Genomic DNA, 25224 nt, shown 5'->3' with positions numbered 1-25224 from the left:
CATTTCCGAGCCAGCTTAGTTTGCTTAGGCCCAGCTTGGTGCAGGAACTGCTTTTTTCCCATAATTATCCAGGGGCTGCACCTTCCCAGCCTGAAATAAACCCCACAGATTCAGAGAGGCTGCGCTGGGTACATCTTCTGACACATCAAAGACCTGAAATCCTCACTTTGGAAATGAAAAAAAAAAAAAAATCCCATCAATGACTCAGCTATAAAATTATGGTTGTTGCCTAAATGATGCATTTTCCCCCTTTTCTGGTGTTTTATGGCAATTTTACAGTTTTTTGAGGCGGTTTAAGGGTGTTTTAAGGCAGTTTCAGGGTGTTTTGATGAAGGTTTTAGGGTTTTTTTAGGGTGGCTTTAGGTCATTTTAAGGCAGTTTCAGGGTGTTTTGAGGCAGTTTTAGGGTGATTTCAGGCAGTTTCAGGGCATTTTTAAGTAACTTTCAGGCTGTTTTGAGGGGGCTTCAGGATGGTTTATGGCAGTTTTAGGATTTTTTTTTTGAGTGTTTTGAGGCAGTTTTGGGGTATTTTAGGCAGTTTTAGGATTTTTTAGGCAGTTTTGGGGGTGGTTTTAAGGCAGTTTCAGGGTGTTTTTAGTGTTTTGAGGCAGTTTTGAGGTGTTTTTAGGCAGTTTTGGACTGGTTTTGAGGCAGTTTTAGGGTGATTTCAGGCAGTTTCAGGGCATTTTTAAGTCAGGTTAGGGCTGTTTTGAGGGGGCTTTAGGATGGTTTATGGCAGTTTTAGGGTGTTTTGAGGCAGTTTTAGGATGTTTTTAGTGGGTTTTGCCAGTTTTGGGGTGGTTTTAGGCAGTTTTAGGGTGGTTTCAGGCAGTTTTAAGTTTTCTTTTTACATATTTAGGGAGTTTTGAGGAGGTTTTAGGGAATCCATCAATGTTTTGGCCCTTGAGGAATTAAGAGCCAGAATTCCCAGCCCCATCCAGGCCTTGTGCTCACCCATCCCACGGCACAGCCCCAGCCAGGCTGAATTTTGGGATGAATCCTGTGATGATTTCTGATGATTTATCCAACACTTCCCGTGTCATTTGGTATTTTCCTCCTTCCTGGGCCTTGTGCACCATGAAGTGCCCCATTTAAAGGAATCCAGGGATAAATTCCAGCTGGGAGTCACTCCCTGGGAATGAATGGGCAAATTGTTGGGAAAATTTCCTGTTTGTCTGTGTCCACCTGGATGAGATTGGGGGAGTCAGCCCAGTGGTCTGGGTGGCCAGAGGGGAATATTGAAAATATTTAAAAATATATAAAAATAATAAACTGAGCTGTCAGCTCAGCTGGGGCAATGGAAAAATCCTGGTGTGAGGAGAGGGAAGGGAACAAGGGAAGGGAACAAGGGAAGGGAACAAGGGAAGGGAGAAAGGGAAGGGAAGGGAAGGGAAGGGAAGGGAAGGGAAGGGAAGGGAAGGGAAGGGAAGGGAAGGGAAGGGAAGGGAAGGGAAGGGAAGGGAAGGGAAGGGAAGGGAAGGGAAGGGAAGGGAAGGGAAGGGAAGGGAAGGGAAGGGAAGGGAAGGGAAGGGAAGGGAAGGGAAGGGAAGGGAAGGGAAGGGAAGGGAAGGGAAGGGAAGGGAAGGGAAGGGAAGGGAAGGGAAGGGAAGGGAAGGGAAGGGAAGGGAAGGGAAGGGAAGGGAAGGGAAGGGAAGGGAAGGGAAGGGAAGGGAAGGGAAGGGAAGGGAAGGGAAGGGAAGGGAAGGGAAGGGAAGGGAAGGGAAGGGAAGGGAAGGGAAGGGAAGGGAAGGAAAGGAAAGGAAAGGAAAGGAAAGGAAAGGAAAGGAAAGGAAAGGAAAGGAAAGGAAAGGAAAGGAAAGGAAAGGAAAGGAAAGGAAAGGAAAGGAAAGGAAAGGAAAGGAAAGGAAAGGAAAGGAAAGGAAAGGGGAAAGGGGAAAGGGGAAAAGGGAAGGTACTGGAAGGTGTCTGTGTCCTTTCCCTGGTGCAAACTGGGCTGTCCAAGCTGAGAGCCCTGCAGGTGCTCTCTCCTGCTCCCTGGGATTTCCCAAGCTGGATTAGGGCTGGGAAGCTGCTCAGCTTTCTAAACCCACTAATAATAGGATAAGAGGCTGCTTAAAGCCCCGTAAGAGCTGACTGCAGCAGTGGAAAAACATCACCCGGGGCTCTTCACCCACACCCATCATCACCCACAGGTGAATTCCAGGCTTCCAGCTGAGCCTGGTCCATGCTGGGCAGCCCGGGGGGCAGGCAGGGACCTGGGGACCCTTGCAGGCCTGGGGGACCCTGGGCAGGACCTGGGGACCCTGCAGGCCTGGGGGACCCTGGGCAGGACCCAGATGACCCCAGCAGGGACCTGGGTGACGCTGGGCAGGGCTGGGTGGCCCTGTGCCCTGGCAGGACCTGGGTGACCCTGGCAGGAGCTGGGTGACCCTGGCAGGTCCCAAATGACCCTGGCAGGACCTGGGTGACTCTGGGCAGGACCTGAGTGACTCTGGGCAGGGCTGGGTGGCCCTGTGCCCTGGCAGGACCTGGGTGACCCTGGCAGGACCCAGATGACCCTGCCAGGAGCTGGGTGACCCTGGCAGGAGCCGAGTGAACCAGGCAGGACCTGGGTGACCCTGGCAGCAGCTGGGTGACCCTGTTCTCTGTCAGGACCTGGGTGACTCTGGCAGGGCTGGGTGACCCTGGCAGGGCTGGGTGACTCCAGCAGGAGCTGAGTGAACCAGGCAGGACCTGGGTGACCCTGTTCCCTGGCAGAACTTGGGTGACCCTGGCAGGACCTTTGGCCCTGTCCCCCTCAGGAGCTGGGTGGCCCTGGGCAGGACTGGGTGACCCTGTCCCCTGGCAGGACTTGGGTGACCCTGGCAGGGACGTGGGTAACTCTGCCAGGAGCTGGGTGACCCTGGGCAGGAGCCAAGTGAATCAGGCAGGACCTGGGTGAACCTGGCAGGACCTGAGTGGCCCTGTCCCCTGTCAGGAGCTGTGACCCTGTCAGGATCTGTGGCCCTGTCCCCTGTCAGGAGCTGTGGCCCTGTCCCCTGTCAGGACCTGGATGGCCCTGTCCCCTGTCAGGATCTGTGACCCTGTCAGGAGCTGTGACCCTGTCCCCTGTCAGGAGCTGTGACCCTGGCAGGGCTGGGTGGCCCTGTCCCCTGTCAGGACCCGTGGCCCTGTCCCCTGTCAGGACCTGTGGCCCTGTCCCCTGTCAGGAGCTGTGACCCTGTCAGGACCTGAGTGGCCCTGTCCCCTGTCAGGACCCGTGGCCCTGTCCCATGTCAGGAGCTGTGGCCCTATCCCCTGTCAGGACCTTTGACCCTGTCCCATGTCAGGAGCTGTGGCCCTGTCCCCTGTCAGGACCTTTGACCCTGTCCCATGTCAGGATCTGTGGCCCTGTCCTCTGTCAGGACCTGGCTGACCCTGTCCCCTGTCAGGACCTGAGTGGCCCTGTCCCCTGTCAGGACCCGTGGCCCTATCCCCTGTCAGGACCTGGCTGACCCTGTCCACTGTCAGGACCTGTGGCCCTGTCCCCTCTCAGGATCTGTGACCCTGTCCCCTGTCAGGACCTGTGGCCCTGTCCCCTGTCAGGACCTGGATGGCCCTGTCCCCTGTCAGGACCTGGATGGCCCTGTCCCCTGTCAGGATCTGTGGCCCTGTCCCCTGTCAGGACCTGAGTGGCCCTGTCCCCTCTCAGGACCCGTGGCCCTGTCCCCTGTCAGGACCCGAGGCAGGGGCACAGCCAGCCTGGCTCTCCAATCCCCAATTTGCTCCATCCCGCAGCTCTCACCCCCTGGGATTACTCAGACTTGGCTGCAGCCTCAGCTCCCAACATATTGTTTGACAAATGTCAATTCTGAAGGGGTAAAAAAAAAAAAATAAAATTAATGAAATGATTTCTCTGAGACAGAGTTTCAGATTTAACATCGAGCAGATGCTCTGGCTAAAATTAGCATAATGATTCCTCATGCCTGCCACTTCCCAGGCCATGTGGCTTCCATGGGAGCCTTGGAATATCAACCCAACTTTGCAGGGATTTTCTGGGATCATTGAAGACTCTCCCTCGTGGTTCTGAGATGTTTCATGAGCACAGGGAGCTTTGGAGTTAAGGAATTTTGCAGCTGTGGGAAGTGGGATGCAGAAATCCTGCACTGAGTGAGGGATGGAGGGTCCTGGGCAGCCAAAGAGCACTGCCCTTAATTAGGGGTATTAATTACTCTTTGTTTGCCTAATTGCTGATGGATGGCTGAAAAGGGGCTCAGACTATTCCAAATGAGCCCAGCTCAGGAAAGGTGCCAGGAGGGGTTCCCAGGAGCAGGGGGAGCTCAGGGGCTCTCGGTGAGCCTGGAACTCCTGAAGGTTCTCATTTCCCACTCAGAGATTGCAAAGGTTAAATTTATCTGAAATGTGGGGAACTCACAGGTTTCTGCTGCTCCAGATTTCCCAAGGGCAGGGGTGACATGGGAAGAACATTCCCTGTCCCCCTTCAGTCAGGAGTGGCAATGCTCAGACTTGGGCTGTGGGGCTTTAAAAGGACAAAAATCTTCATGGAAGGATTGGGGCTGCAAGGAATTGAAACACACCCAGTGCCACCCCCAGGGCCACCTCCCACTGTGCCCATGTCCCAAACCTGGCCTTGGGCACTGCCAGGGCTCCAGGGGCAGCCACAGCTGCTCTGGGCACCCTGGCAGAGCCCAAACCTCTCCAACCAGGCCTTGCCAGGCTACAAACCCCTGTGGCAAATGGCACTGGGGGCACCTGGAACCATGCAGGAAATCATTCTTTCCTTGCCTTTCTCCATTTGCTGCAATGGTTTTTGGGGCTGGTTTCCATCCTGGATTGAGGAATGGGAATGCCAGAGTGGTTTGGGTGGGAAGGGATCTTCAATGCCAGCTCATTGCAGCCCAGGGCCACCTCCCACTGTGCCAGGTGCTGCCAGCCCCAATGTCCAGCCTGGCCTTGGGCACTGCCAGGGCTCCAGGGGCAGCCACAGCTGCTCTGGCAATTCCAGCCCAGCCCCTGCCCACCCTGCCAGGGAACAATTCCCAATTCCCAAGATCCAGCCCTGGCCTCCTTCACCTTAAATCCATTCCCTGTGGGTCCTGTGCCTCCAAATCCTCGTAGAAAGGAAAAATAAAAAGTAACAAATTTCACAGCAAAGTGCAGATGTTGTGTTAAGGTGCTTCAGTTCAACACAGGGAGGGGCTGGGATGGAATTCTCACACAGAGCCAGGCACACATTGAAGATTTTGAGGTAAAAAAACGCTGTAGTTTTTTCAAGTTTATTTTTCCCCTGGGTCCTTCACCCTGCCCATGACACCCTCAATGCCCTGGGGTTGATCTCTGTGCCTCGACACCCTAAAGGTGTTTTTTAGGTAATTTTCCCTTCAGCAGCACAAATGGCCTTTCAGGGCAATCCACACAAAGGTGTTTGCCCGGTGCTGGTGGCTTCTCTTGGGCAGAAAATTGTGGTTGTGCTTAAATTGGAAAATGAAGGCCCAGGTTCTCTGGAGACTCTTGCTCCTGCTGCAGGGGCAGGAAAACACGGGGTGAAGCTCAGGCCACGCTGACTTTTGTGGAAATCCTTTGTTAGAATCTGTTTAGCCAGGAAAGGAACTGTCCTGAGGTGTAGGAGGGTTAAACAACCACATCTCCCTCCTCACCCGAGCTCAGAGCCTTTCGAGCCTTTTCCTCCCATCCCTCACCTCAGCCTGGCCCAGGCTGGGCAGAATTTACCCAGTGCCTGAAAAGGCCTCTGTCAAACTCTCCCCACCTCTCCTGGTGGGGCTTTTTAAAGAATTTTACTCATTTTTCCACCCTTTCTGCTGCACAGCAGCTCCTTGGAGTGCCCTGCACGCTTCCAGCTGCTCCCAGCTCATTCCTCTCCTCCTAAAATTCATTTACAGAGCCTGAAAATGCTGCCAGGACTTGCAGCCTTTCCATCCACGGGGCTGCAGAGCTGCTCTTGGGGTAACCTGGTGGGAAGGGAGGTTCCCAGCAGAGAGCTGGGAATGCAGTGTGGGAACTGGGAAGTTTCCTCTCAGTTCTCCCACGGATTTCCTGTGCAGCCCTCAAGGAGTCACTGCACCTTCCTGGGTCAGAGTCTTCCCACCCAGGGAAAATGTCTGGGGATGCACAAATCCTGTGGGACTGGGAGGGCTGGGAGAGCTGGGGGTGCTGCCCTGGAGAGGAGAAGGCTCCAGGGAGAGCTCAGAGCCCTTGCAGGGCCTGAAGGGGCTCCAGGAGAGCTGCAGAGGGACTGGGGCCAAGGATGGAGGGCCAGGAGGCAGGGAATGGCTGCCAGTGGCAGAGGGCAGGGCTGGATGGGATCTTGGCAATTGGGAATTGTTCCCTGGCAGGGTGGGCAGGGGCTGGGCTGGAATTGCCAGAGCAGCTGGGGCTGCCCCTGGAGCCCTGGCAGTGCCCAAGGCCAGGCTGGACATTGGGGCTGGCAGCACCTGGCACAGTGGGAGGTGGCCCTGGGCTGCAATGAGCTGGCATTGAAGATCCCTTCCCACCCAAACCACTCTGGCATTCCCATTCCTCAATCCAGGATGGAAACCAGCACCAAAAACCATTGCAGCAAATGGAGAAAGGCAAGGAAAGAATGATTTCCTGCATGGTTCCAGGTGCCCCCAGTGCCATTTGCCACAGGGGTTTGTAGCCTGGCAAGGCCTGGTTGGAGAGGTTTGGGCTCTGCCAGGGTGCCCAGAGCAGCTGTGGCTGCCCCTGGAGCCCTGGCAGTGCCCAAGGCCAGGCTGGAGCCTGTGTCACTGTGGTGTCACCGTGTTGTCACCAGGGCCAGGTGCTCAAGGTCCTTAAGGAACCCCAGGGCTGCAGTCAGACTCTGGATCCCCCTCAGAGCCCTCAGGACCCTCAGCCTCCCACACCTCTCCTATAAACACCAGAACTGGGGCTGTTTCTCCTCCAGGGAGGTGCCATGGGAGCTGCTCAGCCCTGGAGCTGGGGTCAGGTCCCAGCTGGAGCTCGGCACTCCCAGCTCTGCTGAGACAGGAGCAACCAGCCCAGGCTGCAGCAGGAGAGGTTTAAGGTTGATATCAGGGGAAAATTGATTTCCTAACAGGATGGTCAAGCACTGGAATGCTCTGCCCATTGGAGTCATCTGGAAGTGCTCAAGAAACATGGGGATGTGGCACCTGGGGACAGGGTTTAGTGGTGGGCCTGCAGTGCTGGGTTAGTGGTTGATTTGATCATTTGGGAGATGTTTTCTAACCTTAATGACTCAGATATTTGTGTGGACGTGGAATCAATGAAATACAGCTCCAGAGCATGGAGAGAGCCACAGGGACCCCCAGTGAGAAGCAGGAGCAGCCAGCAATGAAATCTCTGCTCCACTCCATGTCCCCAAGGCGGTGACACCTCAGGGGTTGTGTAAGAGCCCCCATGGCCCTCAGCAGCTCCCCACGCTGGGATTTTGGCAGCCCAGGCACACAGATCAGCTCCTCCTGACACATCCACGCTCTTCCTTCCTTTTTTTATTTATCTTTGGGCAGATGGAGATGAGCTGAGAAGGGGCTGGGAGGAGCTCTTGTGAAAATGTGGAAAGGAACCCAGGGAGAGGCTGCAGCACCTCTGCTCCCATCAGCTGCCTCTCCTGGGGAGACACAGTCCCAGGAATTCACAGCAGTCACAGAGTCATGGAATATTTGGGCTGGAAGCACCTTAAAGTCCATCCAGGGCCACCCCAGGGCCACCTCCCACTGTCCCAATGTCCCAAACCTGGCCTTGGGCACTGCCAGGGCTCCAGGGGCAGCCACAGCTGCTCTGGGCACCCTGGCAGAGCCCAAACCTCTCGAACCAGGCCTTGCCAGGCTACAAACCCCTGTGGCAAATGGCACTGGGGGCACCTGGAACCATGCAGGAAATCATTCTTTCCTTGCCTTTCTCTTTGCTGCAATGGTTTTTGGTGCTGGTTTCCATCCTGGATTGAGGAATGGGAATGCCAGAGTGGTTTGGGTGGGAAGGGATCTTCAATGCCAGCTCATTGCAGCCCAGGGCCACCTCCCACTGTGCCAGGTGCTGCCAGCCCCAATGTCCAGCCTGGCCTTGGGCACTGCCAGGGCTCCAGGGGCAGCCCCAGCTGCTCTGGCAATTCCAGCCCAGCCCCTGCCCACCCTGCCAGGGAACAATTCCCAATTGCCAAGATCCCATCCAGCCCTGCCCTCTGCCACTGGCAGCCATTCCCTGCCTCCTGTCCCTCCATCCTTGGCCCCAGTCCCTCTGCAGCTCTCCTGGTGCCCACTCCAGACCCCAAAAATCCAAGGAAAAAAGTGATAACAATCCAAGCATAAAATGATAAAAAACTCCCAAACACAGAAATAATCCAAACCAACCAACCAAGGACAGGGCAGAGCAGCAGGGGAGCAACATGAAACAAATAAAACCTCTTTATCCCAGGCTCTGATTCTCCTTTCTGGCTGGAAGGAGAGCAGCTGAAATTGGGTGTGAAACGGGGCTAGTGAGGAAATAACCTGTAGGAAATGCTTGTAGGAAATGTGCTATGGGGCATTTCCTTGGGTTTAGCACCAAGAGCAATTTGAGGGGGCACTTTGGGGGGTGTTGGCTCTGGGCATGGCTGGAGACGAGCCAGGCTGGTGTTTGATAGATTCATTCATTCTCGTGCAAAGCAAAATTGCTGAGCAAAGGGAGAGCTCTGGGGTGCCCACCCCAAAATGCACATCCTGGGAGTTCCTCTTTTGCTGTCATTCTTTCCATCAGAGACTTCACACCAGCTTTTTTTGACTTAACCCTGACTCTATGGAGCTGGAGTCAGATGGGAATGCAGCCCCTGGGCTGGCAGTGATGGTTTGTTTTGATGGTTTGTTTTTCTCTTTTCAAACATTTTTGGTGTAGCAGTGCAGGGGAGCTGGGATGTGCCAGCTCTGGGGTGCAGCTGCTTCCACCAGGGAATGTTTGAGCAGAGCAGCAGGCAGATCTCAAACACCTCCTGAGGGGCTGAGCACAACAATCCTGCCCCGAGCTCTCCATTTCCCCAGGTCCAGCAGGGCTTCAGTGACCGCGGGCAGAGGAACAGGAGCGTTGTGCTGAGTAAGCAGATGGCATTGAAATGTGAACACAGCCTGGCTGCAGGGCTGTGCTTCTGCTTTCTCCTAAAAACACCCCAGGCTGCCTCTTCCCAGCTGCCTGCAGCACCCAGGGGTGTCTGGCTCTGTCCTCAGAGCTCAGCTTGGGCTGCCCAGAGCTGGGACCCGGCATGGGAATTGCCAGGGAATCTCTTTGGCTTCCCTTTGTATGGGAGTGATCACAGAATCCTGGAATGGTTTGGGTTGGAAGGGACCTCAAATCTCACCCAGTGCCACCCCTGGGGACCCAGAGCTTCCTGCGCTGGAAACCTTGGTGGGACCGGGTTGTCCTGGCTGTCCCCACTGTCCCTGGCTGTGGCTGTCCCCAGTGTCGTCGTGGTTGTCCCTGTTTTCCCCACTGTCCTGGCTGTCCCCAGTGTCCAGGCTGTCCCCAGCTGTCCCTGGCTGTCCCCAGTGTCCAGGCTGTCCCCACTGTCCCTGGTGTCTCCAGTGTCCCCGGTGTCCCGGTTGTCCCCAGTGTCCCCGTGTCCGGGCTGTCCCCGCTGTCCCCGCTTTCCCCAGTGTCCTCACTGTCCTCACTGTCTTCAGTGTCACCACTGTCCTCAGTGTCCCCACTGCCCCTGGCTGTCCCCAGTGTCCGGGCTGTCCCCGCTGTCCCCACTGTCCCGGCTGTCTCTGGCTGTCCCCGCTGTCCCCGCCGTCCGTCCCGCAGCCGCGGGGATGCTCCGGGAGAGGTTCCCGGTGCCCTCGGGCGGGGCTGCCCCGTTCCCAACGCCGCATCCCGAGGGAAGGGCTCCGGCTGCGGGAGGGGAGCGGAGCGGGGCGGAGAGGAGCGGAGAGGGGCAGAGGGGAGCGGAGAGGAGCAGAGAGGAGCGGAGGGGAGCAGAGGGGAGCGGAGACGAGCGGAGAGGAGCGGAAAGGAGCGGAAAGGGGAGCAGAGGGGCTCCCTCGCCATGCGGTGCCGCGGGCAGCGCCGGTGCGGGCGCGCCGGGAGCCGGGGCAGATGGGGAGGGACGAGGAGGAGGATGTGGGGGAGGAAGGCGGCGGGAGGGATGGAGAAGGAAGGGAGGGGGCAGGGAGGCGGCGGGCGAGCCGCGCTCAGCGCCGGGCCCGCAGCGCTGCCTCGGCCGCCGGGACCCCCGGCTCCCCCCGGCCCCTGCAGGCAAGGAGGGGTGGGAAGCACGGCTCGGGCGATGGGAAAGGCTGCGGAGAGCGGGGGGAGCTCGGAACCGTGTCCGGCCCGCCCAGCTCGGCCCCGGGCGGGGCAGCGGCCGGAGCATCCCGGGGATGGAGGATTCCCGGGGCTCGGGGGTCCCCAGAGCTGCAGGGTCACCCTGGCCGGAGGATCCGGCTGCTGGAGGAGCCCCAGGGCTGGAGGAGCCCCAGGGCTGGAGGATCCCTGGGGCTGCAGGATCACTGGAGCTGGACTGTCCCCAGGACTGGAGGATCCCTGCGTCCAGCAGATCCCGTGTCCAGAGGATCTCTGTGTCTAAAGGATCCCTGTATCCAGAGGATCCCGTGTCCAGAGGATCCCCGTTTTCAGAGGATCCCTGTTTTCAGAGGATCCCTGTATCCAGAGGATCCCTGTTTTCAGAGGATCCCTGTTTTCAGAGGATCCCTGTTTTCAGAGGATCCCGTGGCCGGAGGATCCCGCGGCCGCGCGGAGCCCCAGCCGCCGCTTGACAACAGGAAACAATGTGGAGTGAATGGAAAAAGGGGGAGGCGCTGCCCGAGCGACTTCCCTTGACATCACTGCCCAAATAAGGAGCTTTAAACCAACCTTTTCTATTGCAGCGCGGCAGAAGATCCCCCTGGAGCCGCGGGGTCCAGCCTGGCGCCGGCAGAGCCATGGGAGAGCCGCGGCCGCGGCGCGGGGGGCGAGTGCAGGTAACGCCGAGCGCGTCCCCCGGGCCCGGCTCGGAGCGGGTCGGGTGCGCGCCCGCAGCGCGGCTCTGCCGCTGCTCCATCCCGTGCCAGCCGTGCCCGGGCACCGCGGGGCTCGGGTGCCACAAGGGCACCGCCGCTGAGCTCAGGGCACCGGGTAACCCGGAGCTGGGTGTCGCTGATTTTCATTTTTTTCTTTTTTTCCCCCTCCCGGGCACAGCGTTGTTGGACACCCCGAGGGGGTTGTGGCTCTTGAGCACCTCCGGGGGCTGCGCTGGCACCGCCACAAGCTCGGGCTCTGAATTTTCCTCCTAATGAGGAGCCTGAGCGCTGGGGCTGAGCTGTCTGCCTGTCTGGGACGGATTTCCTCCTTATCACTCGCACAGGAAAGCGAGCGGGGAGCCGAGGGGTTGTTCTGGGGCCACACGTGATGTGCGACAGGAGCCGTGCCAGCGAAACCCCTGCGGGGCTCCTGCCAAGCAGGAGCTCGGATGTCCCCAAGCCAGGGGCTGGACCTGCTGTCCCCGGGCTTGACCCGCGGGGAGTTTTTATCCCTTTTAAGCGTTCCTTGATTAGCACCTGCTCATCAGCAGAAAAAATGAGGCAGCTTGAAAAATGCATTAAGGCTGAGTAAATGAGTGCTAACGAGTTAAGCTCCTTAATTCCCCTCGATGGAAATTAATAACGCCTTTGATGCGCCCGGAGGTGCGATCGGTGCCTCCCGGGCTGAGCTGCTCTATGCAAATGCGGGCATTGTTATTCCGGAAAAAGGCGTCGTGTGTGCTTTTGCTTCTGCCCCTGCTCGTTCCTGAGCTCCCCGGCCGTGCTGAGAGGGTCTGGCACTTGCAGCCAGCTCCAGGCTGGCTCGGGGAAGCGGCCGGGGCAGCTGACACGGTGATTTATGGCGTGAGCAATACAATCCAAGCCCTGCTCCGCTGCCCGGGGATCACCTGCAGCTCCCAGGCTTTGAGTTTCCCCGGCGCTGAAGGATTGTTCCTGTCAGGGCACGGAGCCAGGTTTCACCTTGGCTGTCTGGCCGTCCTGCCGGTCCCTCTGTCCCGGCTCCCACCTCTCCCGGGTTATTTGGCGTCAGTGACCCTCCAGGAAGGTGTCTGTGCTTGTGGGGATTCGTGTTTTCCTCACAATCCCGGGGCTTTGGAGACTTTTCCTGTGGATTCTTGTGGGAAAATGTGTCCCCTGGCCTGCCCAGGGGTTGCCCCAGGTGTGGCAGAGGGGGGCCGAAGGTTTCTGTACCCCCCGAGCTGCCCAGGGGCTGCCCAAGTGTGGCAGAGAGGGGCCGAAGGTTTCTGTGCCCCCTGCCCTGCCCAGGGGCTGCCCCAGGTGCGGGAGAGGGGACAGAAGGTTTGGCTGTCCGGCCGTCCTGCCGGTCCCTCTGTCCCGGCTCCCCCCTCTCCCGCTTTATTTGGCGTCAGTGACCCTCCAGGAAGGTGTCTGTGCTTGTGGGGACTCGTGTTTTTCTCACAATCCCGGGGTTTTGGGACTTTTCCTGTGGATTCTTGTGGGAAAATGTGTCCCCTGCCCTGCCCAGGGGCTGCCCCAGGTGTGGCAGAGGGGGGCCGAAGGTTTCTGTGCCCCCCGAGCTGCCCAGGGGCTGCCCCAGGTGCGGGAGAGGGGATAGAAGGTTTGGCTGTCCGGCCGTCCTGCCGGTCCCTCTGTCCCGGCTCCCACCTCTCCCGGGTTATTTGGCGTCAGTGACCCTCCAGGAAGGTGTCTGTGCTTGTGGGGATTCGTGTTTTCCTCACAATCCCGGGGCTTTGGAGACTTTTCCTGTGGATTCTTGTGGGAAAATGTGTCCCCTGGCCTGCCCAGGGGTTGCCCCAGGTGTGGCAGAGGGGGGCCGAAGGTTTCTGTGCCCCCTGCCCTGCCCAGGGGCTGCCCCAGGTGTGGCAGAGGGGACAGGTTTGGCTGTCCGGCCGTCCTGCCGGTCCCTCTGTCCCGGCTCCCCCCTCTCCCGGGTTATTTGGCGTCAGTGACCCTCCAGGAAGGTGTCTGTGCTTGTGAGGACTCGTGTTTTCCTCACAATCCCGGGGCTTCGGGGACTTTTCCGGTGGATTCTTGTGGGAAAACGTTCCCGGTGGCAGCAGAGAGCGTTTCCTCAGCCAGAGCAGGTGGGGTCGGTGGGATGCTGCGATTCTCACTCGGCTCTGGGGTGTCAAAAGGCTCCAAAATGTCACAGTGTCCTCCTCACTCCCTTCTGCCGTGCCCTCCTTAGCTGCAGGGTGCTGGAAATAGGAAATTCCTTTCATCCCTTCAGGGGAGGGTGCAGAGACCCTGAGGGGACAGGGGGGTTGAGCTGGGCTGTTCTGAGCTGATTCCCGATAATTCTGCCCCAGGGTTTGCCCTGGGGCTGGGGAAGGTTTCTCTGCAGTCCTTGCTAAGGAAGGAAAACCCCAAATCTGTAGAGGGCCTGTGTGAACTGTGCAACAGAGAAAAAAACCCAAAAACTTGCAGGAGTTACTGAGTGATTAATGAATGAGTGTGCTGGCAGCAAACTGCTGCAGCGGGGCTGGGGCTGTGTCCTCTGGGGCACAAGTGCTGTGCAGCCCCTCAGAAATCCTCTGAGGAGCCTGGGGAGGTTCCTGCAGCAGAAGGAAGGGGATTCACTCCCTGTGAGTGACCATTTTCATCCTCATCCACCACGGGCACTTCTCCCTTCCCTGTGCTGGCCCTCCTCCATCCCTTGTGCAGCTCCTTCCCTGCGCTTTGAGCTCGGCAACGAGGCACCCTCAGAAGGTTCCTGTGTCCCCTGAGCTGCCCAGGGGCTGCCCCAGGGGTGGGAGAGGAGGGCAGAAGGTTCCTGTGCCCTGTGCTCTGCCCAGTGTCAGGAGAGGAGGGCAGAAGGTTCCTGTGTTCCCTGAGCTGCCCAGTGTCAGGAGAAGGGGTCAGAAGGTTCCTGTGCCCCCTGCCTGGTTTCAGGAGAAGGTTCCTGTGCCCCCTGTCTGGTTTCAGGAGAAGGTTCCTGTGCCCCCTGCCCTGCCCAGGGGCTGCCCCAGGGTGGGACAGGCGGGCAGAGCAGACCCAGCGCCGCTCGGGTTCTGCTGGCCGGGCTGTTCCCAGCCGGGCTGGGCTGGGAGGGGGCAGCGAAATCCCAAATGTTTGGAGTTCTCGCTTGGAAAACACGGCTCAGGAGAATGGCTCAGTGTTCGGGGCAGCGTGATCGGATGTGGGGAAACCACTCCGGGGAGCCGCGGGTGAGTCCCGGCAGCGGCGCTCCCGAAAATAACATTTCTGCCGAAGCCAACAACAGAAGCGCTGTTGAGAAACCTCGCCCGGGCTGCGGGGCCGGGGCAGCGCTGCCCTGGGAGCGTTCCCGGGAGGCCGGGGGGAGCGGGGCACGGTGTCCTGCAGGGAAATCACCGCGGCCGTGCTGGGCATCGGGTGATGAGGGGCTCCGGGGAACTCCCTGCGCGTCACTGGCACAGCCCCAGGGCCCCGTCCAGCTGCTCCTGCCTCAGCAAAGTTGATTTTCCTCCGCCTTCCTGCGGCCCCCCCGCTCCTGCTGCCTCCAGCTCTGCTGTCACAACTTCTGGCCGCACGTGTTGAGCAGCGAAAGTGCCTGAGCAGCCTCTAGAGCGCCTCAAAGCCTTGGGTTTCTTGGCAAGGGGAGGGTCAAACGGGAGGGAAAAAGGAAAATTACCCTCTGGGAAGGAGAGCGATTTATTTCAAATATACATTCAGCGCCGTTCATTGTCCGTGCCTTTAGAAAGGCTGCTTGTTAGGGGGTTTTATGGCTCTGCTGGGATCTGCGGGGCTGCTTGGGATGCAGGGAAATGTTTATTCTGTTTTCCAGCCTGCCCGTTCCATTTGCTGAGCTCTCCCTTCCCACCTCGGGCTCGTTAATCCGGGGCCGTTCCTCGCTGAGCTGAGACCACCTTGCAAGAGGACGGAGGCTCTTTGTGCTCCCGCTGTGCCCTGGCTGGAATTCCAGAAATTTTGGGCTTTCCCAGGGCACTCTGCTGCGATCCCGCTCCCCGCAATCGGGGCAGGAATCCCAAATAAAGGCGATTTTCATCCTGCCCGGCTCTAATTACGAGCCTGCAGAAGGTGAAGCTCCTAACGAGCATCAAAGGGCGCTTTGTGTGTCCGTGCCGAGGGGGCTGGGGGGGTTCAGGCACTCAGAAAACATTTGGGGAGAGTGGATGTGGCCATAAATCACCTTTGGGCTCCACGCTGCCTCATTCTCTCTGCAAAGCCTCGAGCCAAGCCCAGCCTCTCCTCGCTGGGAAGCCCAGGCTGTCAGAAGCCCCTGCAGCGCTGGTTTTTGTGCATTCCCCACTTTTTGGAGTTTTCAGAGGAGCTGAGCAGGGCCTGCAGGTGCAGCAGGTGAGGAATGAGCCCCGCAGAGCCGGGAGGGACGGGCACAGCCATCCCCGGCTGTTTACAGAGGAAACCTGAGCAGCTCTTCCCGCAGAGGAACAGGAACCAACCCATTCGAGACCTCGGTGGTATTTTTGTAACCATTTTTTTTTAATTGTTGTTGTTTGTTTCCAGTTGGACGGAAAAATTGCAGTTTGGGGACGCTTTCCTTCCTTCTGGGAAGTGCTTGGCAACTTTTGAGCTGGGATAAGTGAGGGGAAAACATGAGATCAGGTTTTCCTACCTTCCCAAAATGGACTTGCTGTAAGCAAGGGCTGCTTGCTGCTCTCTGCCTTGAAGCCAGGCACCATCCCAGGAGTGTTTTGGGCCCAAAATCAGAGCAGAGCAACTTCAGAACTGGGCAAAACCTCATTAAACCCTTCCTTGTGCTAATGAGGTTTTCAGCTTCAGCAGCTCCTCAGTCTCCAGGTCCTGAATTGTCTTTCAGCCCATCCATCACTCCTGGACTTTGGAGGGTCACCTGCTTGTTGAAGAGTTAGCAGCCTGTGGGGTTTCAGTTCCTTTGCTCTGGCTCTCCAGGAATCCCACAGATTTCAGGCTGTCAGAAAACAGCTGAATTCAGACCTGGCATTTGAGTCTCTCCCAAATCTGATGCACCCACACATTCAGGGCTTTGCTGAGCCCTCTCTTGGTGCTGCAGTTCAGAGGGGAAACCCCAGAGGAATCCCATAAAACTGAGCCTGGCCCTTTTCCCAGCAAGCTTGGGCTGAAGGGATTTCAGTGATTCCCTGAATCCAGGGAATGAACCCCAACTTCTCCAGGGCTGAACCCCAACTTTGCCTTGCCCAGGCAAGGGTTCTTGTCTCGGTTTGGAAAGCCAGGAGTCTGCTGAGGAAGGCAGGAGCCTCCCCTGAAATGGAGAATGCAAACCCTCCCCATCCCTCTGAATTGCTGTAAATTTTAAATTAAGGGGCTCTCAGGCAAAAAATATGGGAGCAGGAAATAACAGTTCTTTAATAGGGAAAGGAAGAAAACAAAAGGATAAAATAAAGAATGCAGTGAACTAAAGCAACAGTGCCAGAGTCAGAACCCAGCCTGACACCCTGTGGGTCAGGCTGGTGGCAGCAGAACCATTGGAATTGTGGCTCAGCCCTCCTGCAGTGCCAGGGCTGGTTCTGCTGGAGCAGGGATCCTGGAGAAAGGTGCAGTCTCTGCCTCTGCAGATCCAGGGCAAGAGGCAGCTGCTGTTCCTCTGGGCAATGCAGTGCAGAAGCCGTGCTGGTGTTCCAGAATCTCCAGATTCTATCCGGGTAGGAATGCTTGGCTCCTCCCTCTGGGCTCCCATCTGCCAATGGGATGCTGTAGTTCTTATCAGCCATGCAGGGACATTCCATAGCTGTTATCAGCAGGAGGAGTGGGTGTGGAAGAGATAAGGAAAACTGCCCACCTCACAAATTTGCCACACAGATGGCAAACAGAATAGAATCCATCTTGCCTTGCAGTCTGGGGCAGTTCTGAAGGCTCTGAACCCTTTCTCCTGAAGGGTTCCCTCACCCAAAAGGCACAAATCCACACTAACAGCAGCTCTGTGCCTGTTTATTGTCATTTCCAGGGGAATTGGGAAGAATTCCTGCCCCAGGCCTTGCAGGACCGGCCTCCTTCACCCTCAGCTGTGGGATTTATTTACCTCGCAGCAAAAGCTGCATTTTGCTGAAGCACATCCATAAAATTAATGACAGATTTTGGGAATGAGCCTGGCGAGCCAGCTACGAGTTTCCTTGTTGTAAATTAACTTCTGCAAATAAAAGCAATTCTCTGCTTTTGGTGCTTTAGGATGCATTTTGCAGGTTTGGGGATGCATTTTGCTGGTTTAGGGTGGATTTCGCTTGTTTAGGATGCATTTTGTTGGTTTAGGGTGGATTTTGCTCATTTAGGATGCATTTTGCAGGTTTTGGATGCATTTTTGCTGGTTTAGGGTGGATTTTGCTGGTTTGGGATGCATTTTGCTGGTTTAGGGTGGGTTTTGCTCATTTAGGACGCATTTTGCTGGATTTGGGATGCATTTTGCTGGTTTAGGGTGGATTTTGGTGCTTTAGGATGCATTTTGCAGGTTTTGGGATGCATTTTGCTGGTTGAGGGTGGATTTTGCTGGTTTAGGATGCATTTTGCTCATTTAGGATGCATTTTGCTGGTTTAGGGTGGATTTTGCTGGTTTAGGATGCATTTTGCTGGTTTAGGGTAGATTTTGCTGGTTTAGGATGCATTTTGCTGGTTTAGGGTAGATTTTGCTGGTTTAGGATCCATTTTGCTGGATTTGGGATGCATTTTGCTGGTTGAGGGTGGATTTTGCTGGTTTAGGATGCATTTCGCGGGTTTTGGGCAGCATTTTGCTGGTTTAGGGTGGATTTTGCTCATTTAGGATGCTTTTTGCTGGATTTGGGATGCATTTTGCTGGTTGAGGGTGGATTTTGCAGGTTTAGGATGCATTTTGCTGGATTTGGAATGGGATCCACCTGCTGCAGGTGATGGAGTGGTTGTCACTTTGGCAGTGAGGGATTTGCAGTGGAAATTGGGAAACTCTGAGGGAAACTCTGAGGAGCTTCCAAGGGGTTCAGGAAGAACCCCCTGAGGCCTGGATTTGTGCCTGGTTCCTCCTGCCTCAAGCAATGGGAGATTCCCAGGGAAAAGGGTGGGATAGAAAGGATGGGATAGGATTGGGATGCATTTTTTGGGATCCATTCCCTGCTGGATCCCAAGGGATGCATGGAGTGAGACCAGGACAGAGCTGAGGCTTTGGCACTGCCAGGGATTTGCCTCAGAGCTTTCCATGAGGCATTGCTGACTCTTCAAATGCTGCCCACGGGCTTCCTGTGTTCCCTTTATTCAAGGGTTTTGGGGTTTGTTCCCTTTCTGGGGACAATAATAAATAAGAATATAATTATATATTTATATAAGAATATATATATATATATATATATATATATATATATATATATATATAAAAGAATAAATTTATATATTTATATATTATATAAAAATACTTTTATGTTTACTGAATAATTTTTATATATGATATAAAAATATTTGTAAATTTACTGAATAAATTTTTATATTATGTATAAATATTTATATATTTACTGAATAAATTTATATATTATATAGAAATATTTGTAAATGGACAGAATAATTTTCAATATATTACATAGAAATATGTGTATATTTACTATAAATTTATAAATTAAAGTGATAAATTTATATATTTTATATATAATTTATTTATATATTTATAATTTTTATATATAATAAATTATGTATTTATAATTTTTATATATAATAAATTTATATATTATAAATTTTAATATAGAAAATTTATAATATATGATTTTTAAATAATTTATATATTTATATAAAGTATAAATTTATAAATTAAAGTGATAGTATTATGAATTAAAGCTATAGAAAAAGATGGGGCTGCAATGAATCTAGTAGAAATTTAAAATAAGAAATATTCCCAAAATCCATGTGGATGGATTCCCATGGATGCTCTTGGAAAGCCCTGGAATGGTCCCATCACCTGTAAATCAGGAGCTGGGCTGGAAATTGGATTTGTCCCTTTTGTCCCAGGGCTGTAAATCTGATCAGCGCCCCTGGGACCCTCCAGCCACACTGAGTTCAGCGATTCTTGAATTCCTTGTGCACAAATTACTCGGATTTGAGGCCTCTTGGCCTCCAGCTGCTGTGAGCAGGGAGGAGGGGCATGGAGGGGCAGGACAGAGATTTTTTGGGGCGTTTTTGAGAGCCCACTGCAAACCTGCTGAATTTGGAGAGGCAGATGAGGTTTGGGCTGTGCTTGAGAGGAAGATGCCTTCGCCCTGGAGGTGGGGAGTGTTTGTCTGTGGAACAAAACGGGGCAGGGCAAGGTCAGCCTGGAACCAGGGGCAAAAATAGAGCTGGAGGTGCCTCCAGCAAACGTGAGGCTGCTCTGGGCTGCAGGGAACGTGGGGCTGGGTGTTTCATTACCTCCCACCATCTTGCCCGTGGTGGTGCTGAGGTATTTCCTTCATGACTTTTCTCAGGCTAAAATTAACAAAACCTGAAGAGAAACCACTCTGCCACCGCTCTGTTTACGTGAGAAAATTGGCTGGGGCACAACAGAGTGACCACTGTAGCCTGGAATAAGTGTGTGCTTCTTCTGGCACTGAGGATCTCTGCTGGAAATCGTCCTGCAAGGATTCAAAAGGCTTTGGGGCCAATCTGCTCCTGTGGAAAAGTGCATGCCTCAGTTCCCACTTCTGTAAAATGGGGTTAAAAATATTCTCCCTCCCTCCCAGGAGTGTTGCCACACTCCCCCCCCACAGCAGTTTGCAAAAGACCACAGAGTTTTTTGGGTTTTTTTTTTTTTCCAGCAGGGTGAAAAACACTAAATAAAAATAAATGGCTGCTATTTTAAATGGTATTCCCAGTAAATGGTGGTGGAAGTGCTTCGGGCTCAGGGAGTGACAGCAAATAACTGAGACCAGTCACAGAATCCCAAACTGGTTTAGCTGGGAAGGGAACTTCAGGATCCCAGTGGGCAGGAACAGCTCCCACTGCCCTGGGGCCACCTCCCAATGTCCCAAACCTGGCCTGGGGCACTGCCAGGGCTCCAGGGGCAGCCACAGCTGCTCTGGGCACCCTGGCAGAGCCCAAACCTCTCGAACCAGGCCTTGCCAGGCTACAAACCCCTGTGGCAAATGGCACTGGGGGCACCTGGAACCATGCAGGAAATCATTCTTTCCTTGCCTTTCTCCATTTGCTGCAATGGTTTTTGGTGCTGGTTTCCATCCTGGATTGAGGAATGGGAATGCCAGAGTGGTTTGGGTGGGAAGGGATCTTCAATGCCAGCTCATTGCAGCCCAGGGCCACCTCCCACTGTGCCAGGTGCTGCCAGCCCCAATGTCCAGCCTGGCCTTGGGCACTGCCAGGGCTCCAGGGGCAGCCACAGCTGCTCTGGCAATTCCAGCCCAGCCCCTGCCCACCCTGCCAGGGAACAATTCCCAATTCCCAAGATCCCATCCAGCCCTGCCCTCTGCCACTGGCAGCCATTCCCTGCCTCCTGTGCCTCCATCCTTGGCCCCAGTCCCTCTGCAGCTCTCCTGGAGCCCCTGCAGGCCCTGCAAGGGCTCTGAGCTCTCCCTGGAGCCTTCTCCTCTCCAGGGCAGCACCCCCAGCTCTCCCAGCCTGGCTCAGCCTCATTAATTCAAGATTCCCAGCTCTGTTCACCACTCGGGGCTGGGACATCTCAGAGGGCCCAGCAGCCACCCCAAAAAAGGCTGAAAAGTCTAAAAGAGACCCAAAAATCATGGAAGTTTTAGCTGAACCCAGGCTGGCTCCTCACCCCTCAGCTTTGCAGCGGCCTCAGTGCCTGAGGCGCTCCCTGCCCTGCTCAGAGCCATTCCAGGGGCAATCCTGCCCAACTCCAAAATTGTGGAAATTTTTCATTTCTAAAGGCTCAGTGCCTGTGCAAAGCTGCTGTGGATGGTGCTGGGTTGGTTCAGGGCCAGGAGCAGCTGCAGGGGTGAGGGCAGAGCTGCCAAACTGGAGAGGTTCCCCTCACCCCAAGGCAGGGCTGGGGCTGTGCTGCAGCAAAACCCTGCAGGTTTTATTATCATTTATTTATGATGCATTATTATTTATTATGCATTATTATTTATTATGTATTCGTTTATTTACTATGATTTATTTATTATCTATTATTATTTATTCAATATTAATTAAATTAATTTAATATTTATTATTCATTATCATTATGCAGGCTTCAGGATGCGTTTTGCAGGTTTTAGGATGCATTTGTTGGTTTAGAACGCATATTTCAGGTCTTGGGATGAATTTTGCAGGTTTTGGGATACATTAGGCTGGTTTGGGATGCATTTTGCTGATTTTAGGTTGCATTTTGCTGGTTTTAGGACACATTTTGCTGGTTTTGGATGAGTTTTGCAGCTTTTGGGATGCATTTTGCAGGTTTAGGTTGAATTTTGATGCTTTTAGGATGCATTTTGCAGGTTTTAGGGTGCCTTTTGCAGGTAATGGATGAATTTTGCAGATTTTGGGATGAATTTTGCTGGTTTAGTGTTCATTTTGCCGATTTTAGGCTTCATTTTGCAGCTTTTAGGATGCATTTTTCTGGTTTTGGATGTATTTTGCAGCTTTTGGGATGCATTTTGCAAGTTTAGGATGCATTAGGCAGGTTTGGGGTGCATTTTTCAGGGTTTTGGGATGCATTTTGCTGGTTTGGGATGCATTTTGCAGGTTTAGGGTGCATTTTGCAGGTTTAGGGTGCATTTTTCAGGGTTTTGGGATGCATTTTGCTGCTTTGGGATGCATTTTGCAGGGTTTGGGATGCATTTTGCTGGTTTTGGGGTGCATTTTGCTGGTTTGGGATGAATGTTGCTGATTTAGGAGGCATTTTGCAGCTTTAGGGTGCATATTGCTTGTTTGGGATGCATTTTGCAGGTTCAGGATGCATTTTTCAGGGTTTTGGGGTGCATTTTGCTGCTTTGGGATGCATTTTGCAGGTTCAGGATGCATTTTTCAGGGTTTTGGGATGCATTTTGCTGGTTTGGGATGCGTTTTGCAGGTTTAGGGTGTATTTTTCAGGGTTTTGGGATGCATTTTGCTGCTTTGGGATGCATTTTGCAGGTTTAGGGCTGCAGGGAGGCGCAGGGGCAGTGCCAGGTGAGGTGCTGGCTGCTTTGCAGTCTCCCTGGGCTGGAGCTGCTTTGGGATCCTGGGTTGGATCCAGGGATTTGGGATCCCGCTCTGCTGCCTGTGGGGTTGGAGCGTGGCCCCAGCTGGCAGAAAAGGCCTTGGGCTCCTGTTTGCACCGAGCAGAGCTGGGCACTGAGCGCCAGCTGCGAGGTGGCACCAAAACATGAGCCCTGAAATTCAAGGTTTGAGGTAAACAGGTGTAGAGAGAGAGAAATTTGTGAATGAAACCAGCAGGAATTCCCCGATCCCGTTCCTTGGGGCTGGGAATGAGGCTCTGCTGGGAGGATCTGGGGCCTCTGGGTGTGGATGTGGCTCCAGGAGAGCCTGAGAGGGACTGGGGACAAGGGACAGGACACAGGGAATGTTCCAGTGCCAGAGAAGATTGGTGGCATCCTAAAATGCTTCCTAAAATGCATCCTCAAATGCATCCTAAACCTGCAAAATGCATCTTGCATTGGGCAGGAATTTGAAGGAGTTGTTTTTATGTCAAGCACAAAACCCCTCACCAAAAATCCTGCCTCTTCAGGGCTTTTTTTAAAAATTTTTAGCCCATTTTTGTCAAATCAGAGCAAAAGGAGCAGTGGTTTGGGTGGTGTGCTTTAATAATCTCTGATTCCAGTCCAGGTGATAAATGTGGTCCTTTGCCACACAAATAACTGTGCTGGGCTCTGGCAAAGCTCAGGGGGGCTCTGGAAGGACATGGGGACAAGGGAGATGGAGGAGGAGCAAAAAGTTCGGGTTTTATTGAAAAAAAAAAAAAAGGTGCTGAATTTTGGGATCCTGGCCTTGATTCTTGCCTTGCCTTGAGAGTAAAGAGTTCGAACTGGGGAGGGCTCTTGGTGCAGGAAATACCTTGGGGAGGGATTTGCTGGAACAAAACCGAGGTTCTGGTCAGTAAATGTGGGCAATGAGAGGCACAGCACGGTGGGGATGGAAGGGGAGCACAGGAATGTCCTGGGAATGCCCCCGGAGCTCCGCAGGGCTGGCACCTGCAGCTCTGCCAGCACCGACCCCAAATCGCTGAATGAACTTGGGGACGGCTCAGACCCGGCCCTTCCCCTTCCTGCTGCCGCCCCAGAGCTCAAATCACCTTTCCCAAGGCAGCACGGACCACCTGAGGCTCAGGTGGATAAAATATCCTGAATATTTCATATTTCCCATGGCCATGGCTCGCTCCTCCATGGACCACAGGGGAATTCACTCCACGAGCGCTGCTTTGGCTCAGTGTCCACCCAGCGCTGCTCAGGGCTGGGTTTGTCGCCGTCCCCAGCGCCGGGGCAGCCTCTCCTCCCCCTGGCTGTGTGAGAGAGGCAGAGCAGGGGATGTTTTCCATTTCTCTGTGTTATTTCTGGCTCGGCTGCCTGCTCTGTAATCGCTGTGGAAACTGTTATGCTTGGGGGTTCATCAAGGAAACGCTGCAAGCTCTTCTAGGAGAAATATCTGCAGCAAGTGGCTGCGATCGTGGCTTCGTAAGGGCTGGATTTAATTGGGAACAGCGTTTCCAGGAGGGTTTTGCTGGCTCTGTTTCCCATGGAGGCGAGGAACAGCTGAAGGGAAACGGCAGAGAAGAGCCCCCGGCACACTGGGAAAGGGGGGTTGGTGTTGGGACTCTGCTGCAGGGGGAAAAAAAAAATAAATAAAATAAATCAGTTTTTGTTTTGAAGATAGGGGAAAAAAGTTGGAAGGGACAGAGGGGGGTGTTGGAGGAATGGGAGAAGTTGAGGACGGATGGGATTTATGGTGGGGGGGTTGGATCTGTGAATGGGGAGAGGCTCCAGGGAGAGCTCAGAGCCCTTGCAGGGCCTGAAGGGGCTCCAGGAGAGCTGCAGAGGGACTGGGGCCAAGGATGGAGGGCCAGGAGGCAGGGAATGGCTGCCAGTGGCAGAGGGCAGGGCTGGATGGGATCTTGGGAATTGGGAATTGTTCCCTGGCAGGGTGGGCAGGGGCTGGGCTGGAATTGCCAGAGCAGCTGGGGCTGCCCCTGGAGCCCTGGCAGTGCCCAAGGCCAGGCTGGACATTGGGGCTGGCAGCACCTGGCACAGTGGGAGGTGGCCCTGGGCTGCAATGAGCTGGCATTGAAGATCCCTTCCCACCCAAACCACTCTGGCATTCCCATTCCTCAATCCAGGATGGAAACCAGCACCAAAAACCATTGCAGCAAATGGAGAAAGGCAAGGAAAGAATGATTTCCTGGCACCAAATGGATAAAGAAAAGGAAATAATGATTTCCTGCATGGTTGGGGTGTTGGATAAATGAATGGGAGCCCCTTGATGGTCCCACAGCTGAGCCATGGCCACAGTGGCTCTGGTGGAGTGGCCTGAGGTGGCTTCCCTTGGCTGAGGCTGCATTTAGGGTACCCTGGTTCTGAACCCCAAGGGCTCAGTGCCCAATTCCAAAATTGTGGAAATTTTTCATTTCTAAAGGCTCAGTGCCTGTGCAAAGCTGCTGTGGATGGAGCTGGGTTGGTTCAGAGCCAGGAGCAGCTGCAGGGGTGAGGGCAGAGCTGCCAAACTGGAGAGGTTCCCCTCACCCCAAGGCAGGGCTGGGGCTGTGCTGCAGCAAAACCCTGCAGGGTCAGGTTCAGGATGCATTTTGCAGATTTTGGGATGCATTTTGCTGATTTGAGATGCGTTTTGATGGTTTGGGAAAAAATTTTGCAGCTTTTAGGAGGCATTTTACAGGTTTTGGGATGCATTTTGCTGGTTTAGGGTGCATTTTCCTGATTTGGGATGCATTTTGCAGGTTTGGTACGAATTTTGCTGGTTTAGGATGCATTTTGATGGTTTGGGAAAAATTTCGCAGCTTTTAGGAGGCATTTTACAGGTTTTGGGATGCATTTTACTGCTTTAGGATGCATTTTGAAGGCTTTGGGATGCATTAGGCTGGTTTGGGATGCATTTTGTAGGTTTTGGGATGAATGTTGCTGATTTAGGATGCATTTTGATGGTTTGGGATGCATTTTGCAGGCCTTGGGATGCATTTTGCAGGCTTTGGGATGCATTAGGCTGGTTTGGGATGCATTTTGCAGATTTTGTGATGAATTTTGCTGGTTTTGGGTGTATTTTGCAGGTTTTAGGATGAATTTTGCAGGTTTTGGGATGCATTTTGCAGGGTTTGGGATGAATTTTGCTGATTTAGGATGCATTTTGATGGTTTGGGATGCATTTTGCAGCGTTTGGGATGCATTTTGCTGGTTTGGGGATGCATTTTGCCGTTTTTGGGATGAATGTTGCT

General features: G+C 54.2%; 1 protein-coding gene across 4 annotated transcripts in view; it reads left to right on the top strand.

Annotated features, from left to right (window-relative positions):
* HIVEP3 (HIVEP zinc finger 3) overlaps positions 1-25224 on the top strand; it is a 354592-nt gene that overhangs the window by 201635 nt on the left and 127733 nt on the right. For 3 of the 4 annotated variants that reach the window (XM_077189804.1, XM_077189805.1, XM_077189803.1), the window contains one exon: positions 10815-10907. The exons of the other annotated variant lie outside the window; for it this stretch is intronic. The gene's annotated coding sequence lies outside the window, so the exon portion shown is untranslated. The remainder of the gene's footprint in view (positions 1-10814; positions 10908-25224) is intronic. 4 annotated transcript variants of the gene reach the window in all.

This window comes from Agelaius phoeniceus, chromosome 22, assembly GCF_051311805.1.
Source record: "Agelaius phoeniceus isolate bAgePho1 chromosome 22, bAgePho1.hap1, whole genome shotgun sequence".
Classification (NCBI taxonomy): Eukaryota; Metazoa; Chordata; class Aves; order Passeriformes; family Icteridae; genus Agelaius; species Agelaius phoeniceus.
The sequence above is the reverse complement of the archived record's forward strand: the minus strand, read 5'-3'. Positions and strand labels throughout refer to the sequence as shown.